Below are 16,333 nucleotides of genomic sequence, written 5' to 3'. Positions count from 1 at the left end.
ATACAGAAGTAAGTGTTGGCCAGTATAGGCCCCAAAAATTTGCCCACATGGGTTTAACTGACAGCAAAGAATGTAGTATTTGGTGGCTGGAGGTACATTAGGCATGCACAGTATACAGAAGTAGGTGTCGGCCTGTATAGGCCCCAAAAATTAGCCCACATGGGTTTAACTGACAGCTAAGAACGTAGTATTTGATGGCGTGAGGTACATTAGGCATTCAGAGTATACAGAAGTAAGCTTCGGCCTTTATAGGCCCCAAAAATTAGCCACAACTGGGGGTGTACTGGTGCAAAAAGAAATTGGAGGGATACCATCAATTTCTATCATACAGGACAAAATTGTGGAAAAACTATATTAGCGTGGCACATATGGAGTCCAAAAAAGTCCATAAAAAACCAAGTCTTTAAACACTTGAAGGCTGCTCTGTCCCAAGTAAGAAGAAGAACTTGCAGTGGACTGTAAAAGAAAGGCAGGCGCCACTCTAAGTGTAATATGACTCAAATTTTATTGGAAAAAACAGCACACTATATACTCACAAACGAGTAATAAAAACCAGCAGTGGGTGAGAGCCGTGAAGTTCATCCGGGGGATCGATAGATCCGGGTGCCTGTGGAAAAGGATCCGACCGATCCGCTGTGTGGTCCGCTCGAGCCGATGGGAAAGCGGCTTTTCCCGAACCCAGGGGACACTGTCGGGGCAGCTAAGAATGTAGTATTTGATGGCTGGAGGTACATTAGGCATTCACAGGATACAGAAGTAAGTGTCGGCCAGTATAGGCCCCAAAAATTAGCCCTGACAGCTAAGAACGTAGTATTTGATGGCTGGAGGTTAAATTAGGCATTCACAGTATACAGAAGTAAGTGTCGGCCTGTATAGGCCCCACAAATTAGCCATTCAATGGACATGAAATGCCTTGTATGCCGCTGTATGTAGCGAAGCCAAGGACCAGGAATTGCTGTGGGTGGATGGCGGTCTATTTGTGGCCTGGCATGAGGAATTTCAATGAAACATGGTCTACTGGTCACATGTGTTGAATTCCTCAGAGATCCATGCCTCATTCATTTTTATAAATGTGAGGTAGTATACACTGTACATTTTATAAATGTGAGGAGAGAGGAGAAGGAGAAGAGGCTGGACGGTGAGAGCCTGGAGTGTGGCTTTGTGGGTTCTGACGGTGTTGCTCCAACTGGGCTCGGTGATGGGATTTCAGGTGCCTTCTTAAGGCGGTTGTCCCTAGGTCAGTGTTGGGCTTACCGCGATTTATGCGTTGACTGCAAAGGCTGCAGATGGCAACACTGTTGTCAGCAATGGACACATTAAAAAAAGCCCACACTGCGGAGCCATGTGCCGGCGTCCTGGGAGTGCCAGATGTGACTGTACATGGTTGATGGCTCGCTCCTGATACATTTGCAGTCTGCTTTGTACCTGTTGTGCAATGCAAGTTCTGCCTGCCTCTCCTCCCTATCCGTCGGTCCGTCAGTCCGCCAGTTCTACAAATAATTGGCCAGTAACTGTTGTCACTGTGTGTAGCACAGTTAACACAGCAAAAGAAGACACATTTTTGCAGGACTAAAATACACTCTTAGAAAAGTATACTGTTACATAACACCCCACTTCAATATGTGGTATTGGGGGGGCCACTTTTCTATCACACCAGTTGTTCAAAAAATTGGCCAGTGAGTTTGGCACTGTGTGTACCAGACTTAACTCAGCAAAAGAGGCAATATTGTTGCAGGACACAAATACACTTTTAAAAGTATACTCAGATAACACCCCACTTCAATATGTGGTATTGGGGGGCCACTGGTCTATCAAACCAGTTGTTCAAAAAATTGGCCAGGGAGTTTGGCACTGTGTGTATCAGAGTTAACCCAGCAAAAGAGGCAATATTGTTGCAGGACACAAATACACTTATGAAAGTATACTCAGATAACACCTCGCTTCAATCTGTGGTATTGGGGGGCCACAGGTTTATAACAACAGTTCTACAAATAATTGGCCAGTAACTGTTGTCACTGTGTGTAGCACAGTTAACACAGCAAGAGGCCAAATTTTTGCAGGACTAAAATACACTCTTAGAAAAGTATACTGTTAAATAACACCCCACTTCAATATGTGGTATTGGGGGGCCACTGGTCTATCACACCAGTTGTTCAAAAAATTGGCCAGTGAGTTTGGCACTGTGTGTGCCAGACTTAACTCAGCAAAAGAGGCAATATTGTTGCAGCACACAAATACACTTGTAAAAGTTTACTCAGATAACACCCCACTTCAATATGTGGTATTGGGGGGCCATTGGTCTATCACACCAGTTATAATAGATTATAAGTGCTTTTGTCACTGTTTGTAGTATTGCTGCAGCAACGCTCAGTCACCACAACTGTCACAATGCTGCACAGTGCACAATAATACTACTAATCCACTATAAAATGCTTTCTACAAAGTATATTATACTGTGGATTACCCCCCATATAGTGCACTGCACAGCAATACCAAAAAAATTGCAGCCCTTTAAATGACTTTTGTGGACATTAACCGAGCGATTTGTGTGACTGCTGCCGATTTCTAACTGCCCCTAAAGCACAGACTGGATACCTGTCCCTTAACCTGAAAAGAGACTAGACCTATACCGAAATACCAGCCCTGAAAAGGACTTTTGTGGACATTAACAGAGCGATTTGTGTGACTGCTGCCGATCTCTAGCTGCCCCTAAAGCACTGACTGGATACCTGATTCTAACCTGAAAAGATACTGTAGTAGACCTATACCGAAATACCATCCCTGAAAAGGACTTTTGTGGATCTTAACAGAGCTATTTGTGTCTGGCAATCTCTCCCTCATGAACACAGCCAACCTCTCCCTATGTTGACAAAAAGCAGAATGTGAAATGGCTGGCAGCTCAGGTCTATTTATAGGGTAGGGGGCATGTCCATGTGCTGAAATTTTTCAATTGGCTGTCCCGTTCCACCTGACGGCTGTGTCTTGGTTTAAAGTTCTCCCCAATGTAAACAAATATGACCGCCGCGAACAACGCCATGTGTTCGCAAAATTGGCGGGTAGCGAACAAGCAAAATTTGCCGGGCGAACCGCAAGGCCATCTTTAAATCGTACGACTCATCTTTCGCAAATTGTTGTATGGTACTAAAATCGAAACCAACTCTGCGTACATACCATCAGATTTTGTTTGTACGATTCTCTGAAAATGTTTGTTTGCGTAGCTACGTATCGGAAATTATGTCATATATGTGTGACCCCTGCGTCTGCCACGCCATTTGGCTATTTCCGTTCGTATTGTAGATGCATTCGTGTAGTGCTCTCCGTGCCTTTGTTTTGTCGGGTTTCTTCGCTCGTTCTAGTACAAGTGTATAACTTTACACAAAGAATGGAGGACCAGGCACTTACAATTGCCATCTTGGGGATACTCGCTATCCAGAATGTCCTTAGAAAGAAGAATCAAAAAAGGAGGACATGGTCCAAGCAATGGCTACACAACCGACAAAAGTATTCTCACATGTCTCCTCTAAAAGAGTTGAAAGAGAATAATCCAGATGATTTTTGCAACTTTCTAAGGATGAATGATGACTGTTTCAATAAATTGCTGCAAGCTGTCACACCGTTCATTCGCAAAAAGGACACGCCAATGCAGGAATCTATTAGCCCTGAACAACGTGTAATAGCTACGCTACGCTACTTGGCGACAGGGAGAAGTCTTCAGGACCTAAAATTCTCCACAGGCATTTCTCCCCAAGCACTGGGACAAATAATCCCTGAGACCTGCAAGGCTATTATCGTGACTTTACAGCAAGAATATATTAAGGTACAGTGCCGTTTTCCTTAATCTCCAGCTCTACGTTTATCTCTTTTTTTCTTATTTTTAATAGCATGTTTCTTTCCTTTCAGTTACCCACCAATCCACAGCAGTAGAAAGTAGTTGCCCAAGTTTTTCAACAACATTGGAATTTTCCGAATTGTTGTGGAGCCATTGATGGAAAACATGTCCGTATTTTACCACCTGCAAATTCTGGCTCCTTCTATTATAATTATAAATGTTTTTTTAGTATCGTTATGCTTGCCATATTTAATGGCAATTATGAGTTTATGTACTTGGATATTGGCAAGAATGGGCGGAACTCGGACGGAAGTATCATCAACCAAACTGAATTCTGCAAACGTCTTGTGGAAGGGACACTCAACTTAACATCCTGCGATGAAACCTTCGAAGGGATGAATTTTGTCTTTGTTGCAGATGATGTGTTTGCACTCAGTGATCATATAATGAAACCGTTCCCCATGAGAAATCTCATAAAACAGCAGAGGATCTTTAATTATAGGTTGTCCCGGGCACACAGGGTTGTTGAGAATGCATTTGGCATCCTTGCCAATCAAATTAGAATTTTTCTAACTGCAATTAAACTTGCATTGTACAAAATCGATTCCCTTGAGTTATGTTGTTGTGTCCTTCACAATTATGTGCGTTGAAATTCCCAGGGATACATGACATCTTTACCCTTTGAAAGAGACTCTGATATTTCAACAACAATGCCAGGGAGTAGTATTCATGGGGACATTCAAGAAGACATGGAATAACTCACTCCCCTCAACAGTGGACATCCAAGACTTCCCACACAAAATGCGTGGCAATGTCGTCTTGAATACATTAATTATTTTGTTGGCAGGGGATCAGTTTACTGGCAGGATGACAACTGAAGGTCACTTAAAATACAAATATTAAACAGGCAGCTTACTTTATATTGTTCCTAAATAAATTGTTGTTATTGTGTTGACTACATTTTCTGACGTTTGCTGTTTAATTCTTATTGTAACCAAAATAGTCAGATTATATACACATAATGTATACAGTAATAGCCATATTATATACATAATGTATACAGTAAGTGTGCCAAAAAGTTATTACTTAAAAAGACACAAAAAGTTCAGGTTAGCCCTGCTTACCTCAGTCGTCTGGCTAGATGGGCGGCACTGATAATGGGGCACTGATGATGAGGCACTGATAGGTGGCACTGGTGGGCACTGGCAGGTGGCACTGGGGGGCACAGTCAGGTGGCACTAGGGGGCACAGGCAGATGGCACAGGTAGGTGGCATTGGGGGGACACTGGCAGGTGGCACTGTCCGTTAGCAAACTTTCCACCACTCCAAAACATTTAAACTTTGCCCAACAGGTCGATAACAGTATTCATTCTGGTCTGCACAACTTGGCATTGTTCCGAAATGTTGCCAATCTCAGCCTTAAAGGCTATAACCTCATTGATGAACAGCCGTGCGCTGGAACTTGACAAACGCTCTTCTGCATAGATCTCCATTTCTCCTTAAAAAAAAATAAAAAATAAAAGGGATGCTAGGGATGGTATCTTTGGCATGCATGATTCAACAAACATTGGTGGTATTATCAGCTTACCGGTGCTTGTAACGTTTCCAAAAATCTCCAAAACCACCTTCTGGTCTTCAGGATTCTCTGTCTGGCTGCTCTGCTGGGTGTCATCAGTTGTGTCAGTCTGTTGTTTCTCAGCTTTTTTTCTTTTATCTCCTGTTCAAAGATGAAGAACAAACATCAAAGCATACGGGGTATGTAAAGTATCTCTATGCTAAGTAAATGCATTAAAGTGCGTTCCTGCGTTGGCTCTCCTAGCTCCTACCTTCTGTGCAACTACTCTGTGTACTGTAAAAAGACGCCCACACATTAATAAACAGATTATACTTTCCCCACATGATACTCGATCAAATCTTTGTTACGAACGAACGATCACGGCAGCAAAGACAATATAGCACATGGCGCACAAAAATATGGATATAAACACACATTAAGATATACTCACTTTTGTTTAGATGTTTTTTGATCTTTGCAAACTGATCCTCCTCTCTTAATTTAAGATCCAACCAACGTTTGCGGAGTTGGTCCTTTGTCCTCCTCACCCCAAATTTCTTGTGCAGGATATGGACCACTTTCTCCATTATTTTCTCTTTCCTGGCATTAGGCCTCGAGTAGGATCCCATTCTTCCATCGTAATCTTTGCAGATCAGGATGTCCACCATCTCCACCATCTCATCAAAGGACATGTTTGATGCCTTTTTTTTTATTCCTAGGCCTGGAAGACTGCCTTTCCTCCCTGTCTGTGCCTCCACTCCTGCCACAGGACACATGTGTGTCCTCATCCATCTCCGCCATCTTCATTCTGCCCACACCAGGAGGGAAAAGGGGCGGGCCATATATCATAGGTGTACAAGATTTTTGGAGGAAGAAACGTTCCGTACCCTGGAACTTTCGTGTAGGTGTCACTTTTGTGCTCAGTTTCCAAACAAGTTTAGGAAATAAAGTACAAATACCCCTCATTACATGTTCGACCGATTTTGCATTCGGTCGTTGTTTATGAACGATATTCGACCCATGTTTGACCAGCAATAGAGTCAACATTACCCCACACATTACCCTGCAAAGTGACAGAAAATAGTGCAAATCAAAAACAATAGCAGCCAGGCTTTACCGTGATTGCTTTATTTTATTAAAAGTACCGATCAAACGTTGAGATAAATTGTGATAGCCTGCAGACGATTTCCTGTTCGTATGTTCGGTGGTTATTGTTTACTTTCTCCCATCTCCTTCCTGTTTCCGATCATGCATGGTATTTGTCGATCGATTTTTAGCGGACGCATACTGTACTGATGAAATGATTGTCGTTCGCTAAGCTATCATACAACAGAAGTTTTCCTGTTTGTCTCTTCAGATTTTGTTGGATGAACTGTTGTGATTGGCTGTCGAAAGCTGTGTACTAACGATCAGATTATCGTGCGATCAGGTCGTAAGCGAGTTTAACCACTTAAGCCCCGGAGGATTTGGCTGCTAAAGGACCAGGGTTTTTTTTGCGATTTTTTACTGCGTGACTTTAACGGACAATTGCGCGGTCGTGCGACGCTGTACCTAAACGAATTTGACGTCCTTTTTTTCCCACAAACAGAGCTTTCTTTTGGTGGTATTTGATCACCTGTGCGATTTTTTGATCACGCGCTATAAACAAAAAAAGAGCGTAAATTTTGCAAAAATAACAATATTTTTCACATTTTTTTATATGAAATTCCCCAAAAAAAAAAGTAAAAATCAAAATTTTTTAACATTTTTCGGCCAATTTGTTTTATGCTACCTATGTTTGGTAAAAAAAATCGCAAAAAGCGTATTTTGATTGGTTTGCGCAAAAGTTATCGCGTTTACTAACAAAGAGAAAGATTTTTGTCATTTTTGGTGTTTTTTTTTTTAACGCATAATGGCGGCGATCTGCGATTTTTTTTCGGTACTGCGACATTGCGGCGGACAGATCGGACCCTTGACTGACATTTTTGACACTTTTGGGGTTACCAGTGACATTACTGCAGTAATCAGTGCTATACATATGCACTGTTACTGCAAAAATGACACTGGCAGGGAAGGGGTTAACTTTATTGGACAGGGAGGGGTTAAGTGTGTCCTAGGGGCGTGCTTTCTACTGTGTAGGGACATGGCTATTGGTGTAAAAGCAAAGATCAACCGTTCTACATAGTAGAACGGTCAGATCTTCACTTTTACACAGGGAGAACTGACAGGCAGCTTGTTTACACAAGCTGCTCTGTCTTTCTCCCTTCACAGGAGCGATCGTAGTGTGGCCGGCGGACATCGAGTCCGCCGGTCACACGCACTGACTTGCCTGTGAACGAGCCGCGGCGGGCGCGCGCCTCGGCGGGCGCGCGCCCGCCCGCGATAGGCTCGCAAGTCAGTGACAGGCGAGTGACGTACCGATACGTCACTCTGCCTGGCCGGGGCTGACCGCCGCAGTATATAGTCGTGCGGCGGTCGGCAACCGGTTAATCGTACGATTATCGGAACGTGTATACGGGGCATAACTCTCTACCTTTGTGCTTATATACAGTGCTTTGCAAAAGTATTCGGCCCCCTTGAACTTTTCGACCCTTTGCCACATTTCAGGCTTCAAACATAAAGATATAAAACTGTAATTTTTTGTGAAGAATCAACAAGTGGGACACAATCATGAAGTGGAACAAAAATTATTGGATATTTCAAAGTTTTTTAACAAATAAAAAAACTGAAAAATTGGGCGTGCAAAATTATTCAGCCCCCTTAAGTTAATACTTTGTAGCGCCACCTTTTGCTGCGATTACAGCTGTAAGTCGCTTGGGGTATGTCTCTATCAGTTTTGCACATCGAGAGACTAAAATTTTTGCCCATTCCTTCTTGCAAAATAGCTCGAGCTCAGTGAGGTTGGATGGAGAGCATTTGTGAACAGCAGTTTTCAGTTCTTTCCACAGATTCTCGATTGGATTCAGGTCTGGACTTTGACTTGGCCATTCTAACACCTGGATATGTTTATTTGTGAACCATTCCATTGTAGATTTTGCTTTATGTTTTGGATCATTGTCTTGTTGGAAGACAAATCTCCGTCCCAATCTCAGGTCTTTTGCAGACTCCATCAGGTTTTCTTCCAGAATGGTCCTGTATTTGGCTCCATCCATCTTCCCATCAATTTTAACCATCTTCCCTGTCCCTGCTGAAGAAAAGCAGGCCCAAACCATGATGTTGTCACCACCATGTTTGACTGTGGGGATGGTGTGTTCAGGGTGATGAGCTGTGTTGCTTTTACGCCAAACATAACGTTTTGCATTGTTGCCAAAAAGTTTGATTTGGTTTCATCTGACCAGAGCACCTTCTTCCACATGTTTGGTGTGTATCACAGGTGGCTTGTGGCAAACTTTAAATGACACTTTTTATGGATATCTTTAAGAAATGGCTTTCTTCTTGCCACTCTTCCATAAAGGCCAGATTTGTGCAGTATACGACTGATTGTTGTCCTATACCTCAGCTGTAGATCTCTGCAGTTCATCCAGAGTGATCATGGGCCTCTTGGCTGCATCTCTGATCAGTCTTCTCCTTGTATCAGCTGAAAGTTTAGAGGGAGGGCCAGGTCTTCGTAGATTTGCAGTGGTCTGATACTCCTTCCATTTCAATATTAACGCATGCACAGTGCTCCTTGGGATGTTTAAAGCTTGGGAAATCTTTTTGTATCCAAACCCGGCTTTAAACTTCTCCACAACAGTATCTCGGACCTGCCTGGTGTGTTCCTTGTTCTGCATGATGCTCTCTGCGCTTTAAATGGACCTCTGAGACTATCACAGTGCAGGTGCATTTATACAGAGACTTGATTACACACAGGTGGATTCTATTTATCATTATTAGTCACTTAGGTCAACAGTGGATCATTCTGGAGAGAGTTTGCTGCACTGAAAGTAAAGGGGCTGAATAATTTTGCACGCCCAATTTTTCAGTTTTTTATTTGTTATCAAAGTTTGAAATATCCAATAAATTTCGTTCCACTTCATGATTGTGTCCCACTTGTTGTTGATTCTTCACAAGAAATTACAGTTTCTTTATGTTTGAAGCCTGAAATGTGGCAAAAGGTTGCAAATTCCAAGGGGGCCAAATACTTTTGCCAGGCACTGTATATTGTCTTGAATAATATCTAATCACACTTAATTATTACCTTGATGGGAACATCAATCCACATGGTAATCTCGGCTTGTATTCCACGCCTCGCTTTGGAACACAATGTGTATCAATGTGTGTTTGAATGGATACCCAAACCTCATATAATGAGGCTTGTCTAATCTAATATTAAAAATTACTCCAGATCTTTGTATATGTAGCAGGTTTTCCAGGCATTGGGCCTGATGTGGGTCTGCCATTGTTACCGGTGACACCTTCAGCCCATTTAAGCTGAATACCCAAGTGTGAGATTGGAGACAATGACCATTCTGCCATCTTTGGTTTGTTTTGTTTATTTGATAATGGGGATAGGAGAAGGGAATGAGTGGGATACTCCTCTGGCTCAACTAGGTACAACTGAGACACTTTGCAGAAAAATGCCTGTTAGCGCTGTCTTGACACCAGCTGAATGCCGACCAACGCTTGCTGGCCCTTAAGAAGTACTGACTTGCTGAACTGTGCTTGAACTTGACTTTTGACACTCTGGTTAGCTCAAAAAGTCCTGGACTGTACTGAGACTTGACTCTTGACACTCTGGTTAGCTCAAAAGTCCTGTAAACAGCTCCCTCCAGTCCTTCTGACTGAGGTAGCTCCTGTCACTGCTTGTGCTGCTGCAACTCTCAATACTGTACACTGCACTCTTCAGGGCCCAACCACTGGCGCCCCCTTTACACTTCAAGGTCCTCTCACTAGGCACCCCCTCTACCTTCAGGATCCTCTCGCTAGGCACCCCCTCTACACTTAAGGGTCAACACTGGCACCCCCTTTACAGCTAGCTGTCTCCTGGATCCCTTGGATCTTCACCGGAGTGGTCCCCTCTGCTAGGCAGACCCCCAGGGGCAGTTTACAGTACTCATGAACTGGGAATGCTTTCCTGAAACTGGACCCCCTCTGCTCCACTGGTCCTCGGCACACCGGATCCTCTCTGCAGCTCAGCTCAGCTCACTCTGTCCCCTCAGGCAAGCCGCTCGGGACACCCGATCCTGTTGACAGGAGGAGAGACAGCCGTACTCTCCCTCCTGCGACTCTGCTTCCCACCAAAGACGCTGCCTCATGCGCTCCCCTCAAACTTATACCCACTCCAAGAATACTGTGCGGTAGAATCTGCCTTTCTGGGGTAGATACAGGCCTGAGTGTGCCATTGGCTGGGTTTCCTCCACTGCCCAATGAGAACCCTCTCATGTAGCACAGCGGGGAGACTCCCCAGTCTCAACAGCTAAACCTGGGAGACATGACAGCCCAGCTTAAAATCATTGCCCTGCTGTTAGGCAGCTAAGGCCCACTATACTTTGCCTAGCACCTACCTTGTAGGGTGCTACATATAGAACATGAGTATACCTACTATACCTAATTGGCAGACAAATAGGTACCTGGGAAGGGAAATCTAAAAATAAAGAATTATTCTCATATATATATATATATATACACACACAGTATCTCACAAAAGTGAGTACACCCCTCACATTTTTGTAAATATTTTATTCTATCTTTTCATGTGACAAAACTGAAGAAATGACACTTTGCTACAATGTAAAGTAGTGAGTGTGCAGCTTGTATAACAGTGTAAATTTGCTGTCCCCTCAAAATAACTCAACATACAGCCATTAACCACTTGCCGACCGCCGCAAGTAGATTTACTGCGGCGGTCAGCCTCTCACAGGCAAAGTGACGTAAATATACGTCACTAGCCTGTGAAGCTCTGGGGAGCAAGCGCGCACCGTTGGCGGCGCGCTCCCGCTCCCGCGCGGTCACGGACCCCCCCCCCCCCCGCGCGTGTGACCGGCGGACCGATGTCCGCCGCTCACTCTGCGATCGGCGGGGGAGAGGGAGAAAGTCAGGCAGCTTGTGTAAACAAGCTGCCTGTCATTCTCCCCTGTGTAGAGACACTGATCATACGGTTCTACTATGTAGGACCGTTGATCAGTGTAACTACAGCTCAACAGACAGCCAATCACAGTTAGAATCATGCACACACAGCCCCTCCCTCTCAAATAAAGTTAACCCCTTCACTGCCAGTGTATTTTTACAGTAACAGTGCATATATATAGCACTGATTACTGTAGAAATGTCACTGGTAAACCCAAAAGTGTCAAAAATGTCAGTCAAGGGTCCGATCTGTCCGCCGCAATGTCGCAGTACCGCAAAAAAAATCGCAGATCGCCGCCATTACGCGTTAAAAAAAAAACAACAAAAATGACAAAAATCTTTCCCTTTGTTAGTAAACGCGATAACTTTTGTGCAAACCAATCAAAATACGCTTTTTGCGATTTTTTTTACCAAACATAGGTAGCATAAAACAAATTGGCCGAAAATGTTAAAAAATTTTGATTTTTACTTTTTTTTGGGGGGAATTTCATATAAAAAAATGTGAAAAATATTGTTATTTTTGCAAAATTGACGCTCTTTTTTCGTTAATAGCGTGTGATCAAAAAATCGCACAGGTGATCAAATACCACCAAAAGAAAGCTCTGTTTGTGGCAAAAAAAGGACATCAAATTCGTTTAGGTACAGCGTCGCACGACCGCGCAATTGTCCGTTAAAGTCACGCAGTGCCGAATCGCAAAATACCCCCTGGTCAGGAAGGGGGTAAAATCTTCCGGGGCTTAAGTGGTTAATGTCTAAACCGCTGGCAACAAAAGTGAGTACACCCCTATGTGAAAATGTCCAAACTGGGCCAAATTAGTCATTTTCCCTCCCCGGTGTCATGTGACTAATTAGTGTTACAAGGTCTCAGGTGTGAATGGGGAGCAGGTGTGTTAAATTTGGTGTTATCGCTCTCACTTTCTCATACTGGTCACTGGAAGTTCAACATGGCACCTCGTGGCAAAGAACTCTCTGAAGATCTGACAAAAATGAATTGTTGCTCTACATAAAGATGGCCTAGGCTATAAGAGGATTGCCAAGACCCTGAAAGTGAGCTACAGCACTGTGGCCAAGACCATACAGCGGTTTAATAAGACAGGTTCCACTCAGACCAGGCCTCACCATGGTCGACCAAAGAAGTTGAGTGCTCAGCATCATATCCAGAGGTTGTCTTTGGGAAATTTCCTCAGTGCTGCAGAGGTTGAAGGGGTGGGGGGTCAGTCTGTCAGTGCCTTGCGAAAGTATTCGGCCCCCTTGAACTTTTTGACCTTTTGCCACATTTCAGGCTTCAAACATAAAGATATAAAACTGTAATTTTTTGTGAAGAATCAACAACAAGTGGGACACAATCATGAAGTGGAACCAAATTTATTGGATATTTCAAAGTTTTTTAACAAATAAAAAACTGAAAAATTGGGCGTGCAAAATTATTCAGCCCCCTTAAGTTAATACTTTGTAGCGACACCTTTTGCTGCGATTACAGCTGTAAGTTGCTTGGGGTATGTCTCTATCAGTTTTGCACACCGAGAGACTGACATTTTTGCCCATTCCTCCTTGCAAAACAGCTCAAGCTCAGTGAGGTTGGATGGAGAGCATTTCTGAACAGCAGTTTTCAGTTCTTTCCACAGATTCTCGATTGGATTCAGGTCTGGGCTTTGACTTGGCCATTCTTGACAAAAAATTACAGTTTTATATCTTTATGTTTGAAGCCTGAAATGTGGCAAAAGGTCAAAAAGTTCAAGGGGGACGAATACTTTCGCAAGGCACTGTATATTAACTACATGCTCAATTACCCTTATTGAGAATGGACGAATAGTCCGACCAATATATTGCTTGTTGCATGGGCAACTGAGCATGTAGACAATATTTTTAGTTGCGCATGCAAACATTGCATTTTCGACAAGGATAATAACCCTTCAGATTATGAAAAAATATGTTTTTTTTTGGGGGAGTGGGGTCTAATACATTAGGTGCTACTCTACCTCGTAGGGAGGATGCCCTCCTATAGATGACTTTAGCCCTATCGGGAAGAAGGGGCCCCAAAATACGATTGTTCTTCAGAACGTTCCAATGTCTACTCAAAATTTGTTTAACCTGTCGATGTAGAATAGAGAATGAAGTAAAGAATGACCATTTAAATTGGTCATCTCTCTTCAAAATGCATTTTTCCTCTAATAGGCTTTTTCAATCAATATTGGACACTCTTAGAATATCCTCATAAACCATTGCACCACTATATTCTTTTTCCAAGAATCTTCATTTGAGGATTAGATCTTGTTGAGTAAAATCAGAAAAGCTAGAGCAGTTTCGTCGTATCTTCAACAGCTGGCTGTAGGGGACAGACCTGAGCCATGCCTTATGATGGCAACTATCAGTTGAAATATACCAATTTCTGATGGTAGGTTTAAAGTGTATTTTCATTTCAAGTCTGTCCCCTATGGCCCCAATCTCCAAATCAAGAAAACGGACCGTAACTGTGCTTGCCTCATATGATAGAGGCATTTCGTTGCCATATGAGGCAAGCACCGTCAAGGCCCCTAAGGGCTCTGAGGAAGAGGGTCCTCCCTCGAAACGCGTTAGTCCTATCTATATGGACATTTTCAAGTTCGCTTGTCACTATTAAGGAATTTGGTCCTGAGGTCTCTGGATAGCCAAAGGAATTCTTTGGTTCTATGCTTATATACAGCATACTTTTGTGAGTATAATGTAAGTTGTGGTTTTTAACCATTCCCAATAAATGTTTTATGGTATTGCACTAGGTCGGTGCGCCCTTCTCTCGTTTTTTTATGCTTTCAGTTTGTATGGATACCCATCATCCTGAGAGGGCAGCAAGACGTTAGATGCCAACTATTTAGCCACCACCTCTTTGGTTTTCTCACAACATTTGAGTACAGGAGATACATTTTTGTCTTTTCTGTTACAGTGAACCTACCACCCTATTGCGCTTGTATCAACTGATTGCCGTTATTTATTTTCTACACTGTAAGTTTTCTACTTTTAATAAATATACTTATCCATGCATTATTACACCATGTGGAGGCTTTCTTTTGTTTTCTGAGTACCTGGGTCCTGGGGAAAGGATGCATATCTGAGTGAATTGGTCTACCAGAGGAGAAGGTTATCGGCGATGGTTGTTTTCTATGAGACCTTTAACCTATTGCTTGAATGACTCTGTGCTAAAGGCATAAAGAGTCCACATGTTCCGGTATGCGCTCCTGAGTCTATTGTGGTGGCAGCTACACTGGTGGAGATTTATCTGCTTTTTCACTTTGAAATACACTTAGCTTATTTGGTGGCTATACACTAGGAGATCAACATTTTCACTCTTTGGACATCCCTTTTTCATTAAGTGTACTTTATAAGTACATAAGTATAAAGTAATTTTGTTCTATCTCTGCTGGATTTTTGTATGTTGCACAACTATTTTTGGTTTAGAAACAAATACTAATTACAGAGCAGGGGGGTCGCCATGGGGGCCAAATTTGCGCCCAGCATGGCGAATCTCTTTATAGCGAAGTGGGAGGAGGACATCGTCTATGGGAACTCCAGATCAGAATTGCATCTGTGGAAAAGGTACATAGATGACATCCTCCTCCTTTGGGATGGTAGTGTGGAATCTTTGGGTGAGTACATTCTTGAGCTTAACTCCAATGATAGGGGTATCTCTCTGCAATATGAATCTAGCAGAGAGGAAAAACATTATTTGGATTTGAGAATTAAGGTTGATACAGGAAGAATTTCTACTGCCGCCTTCTTTAACGAGACCCACATAAATGGGTTTATTGATATAGCTAGTTGCCATCACTCATCCTGGCTCAAATCGGTACCAAGGAGACAATTTTTACATCTTAGGAGAAACTGTACGGAATATGGAGATTTTTTGAAGGAATCTGAAATTCGGAGTACAACTCTGCGGAGGTACATCAGGCCTTCTTGGATGATGGAAGTAGAAATCAGGAGGATCTGTTGATACCAAAACCTAAAGTGATTACCAGATCTTTCGATTTTGCATTTCTCACATCATATTCAAATCAGCATTATGCTGTTAAAAAAATGATATGCAAACATTGGAATGTGTTGCTAAATTATACCATATTGGAGCCTTTGCTCTTGGGGAATCGAGGAGCCCCCGCATTGAGGTTGCAGGTAGATCCTAATATTATTAACCCCCTAGGAGATCTTCTTTTTTTCACAACATGACCGGTTATTTACTATGTAGGAAATGTCCTATCTGTGTATTGAATGCCCATAGTCCAAGGAAAATTACTTCTTTTGAATTCTATGCTACCCATGAAAACTTTTCAATCAAACAGTTCATTACCTGCACTACCAAGAACGTAGTATTTATTGTTTGCTGTCGATGTGGCTTGCAATATATCGGGCGTACAAAATGAATGTTCGTGACTAGATTGAATGAACACGTTGCCAACATTTGGAAGGGTTTTCCTGAGCATAGCCTCTCAAAGCACTATGCACTTTGTCATAATAGAGACCCTAAGGGAACTGTTTCAATTTCGGATAGACCATTCCATAGTCAACTGGCAGGGTAGCAATACAGTTAGGGAGATTTCCAAATTAGAATCCTGGTGGATATATACAGTTAGGACTTCTATTCCACATGATATGATGTGGAGTGGGACATTAACACTTTTATTACTAACAGTTGATACAATTTTTGTGTTTTTTATTCTCCTTATATTTAAGATTCCTGTGTATTATATTTAAATTTTTTTCCATATATTTTATGGATTATATTTATTTTGATATTTATGTATTGTTGTACTATTTATGAGATGGTGTAATGTATGGTTGCTCTATATTTTTTAACCACTAGATAGCGCTGAGTCATGGTATGCATCTTTACGATATAAATATAGTATTTATGAATTAATATGAGGAATCAATCTCTTATTATATCAACCAGTATT

General features: G+C 42.5%; 1 long non-coding RNA gene and 1 pseudogene across 2 annotated transcripts in view; one reads left to right on the top strand and one right to left on the bottom strand.

Annotated features, from left to right (window-relative positions):
• LOC309558682 overlaps positions 1 to 16,333 on the top strand; it is a 760,318-nt pseudogene that overhangs the window by 428,783 nt on the left and 315,202 nt on the right. The window lies entirely within an intron of this gene.
• On the bottom strand, positions 5,184 to 6,155 carry LOC309558286. Its single transcript, XR_014225417.1, has 3 exons — positions 5,816 to 6,155; positions 5,418 to 5,523; positions 5,184 to 5,327 (listed from the first exon to the last, which is right to left on the bottom strand). It is a non-coding gene; the product is annotated as an uncharacterized lncRNA (long non-coding RNA).

The sequence above is a fragment of the Pelophylax lessonae genome (assembly GCF_965119305.1).
Source record: "Pelophylax lessonae genome assembly, chromosome: 6".
Taxonomy (NCBI): Eukaryota; Metazoa; Chordata; class Amphibia; order Anura; family Ranidae; genus Pelophylax; species Pelophylax lessonae.
This window is presented reverse-complemented; position numbering and strand designations above follow the sequence as displayed.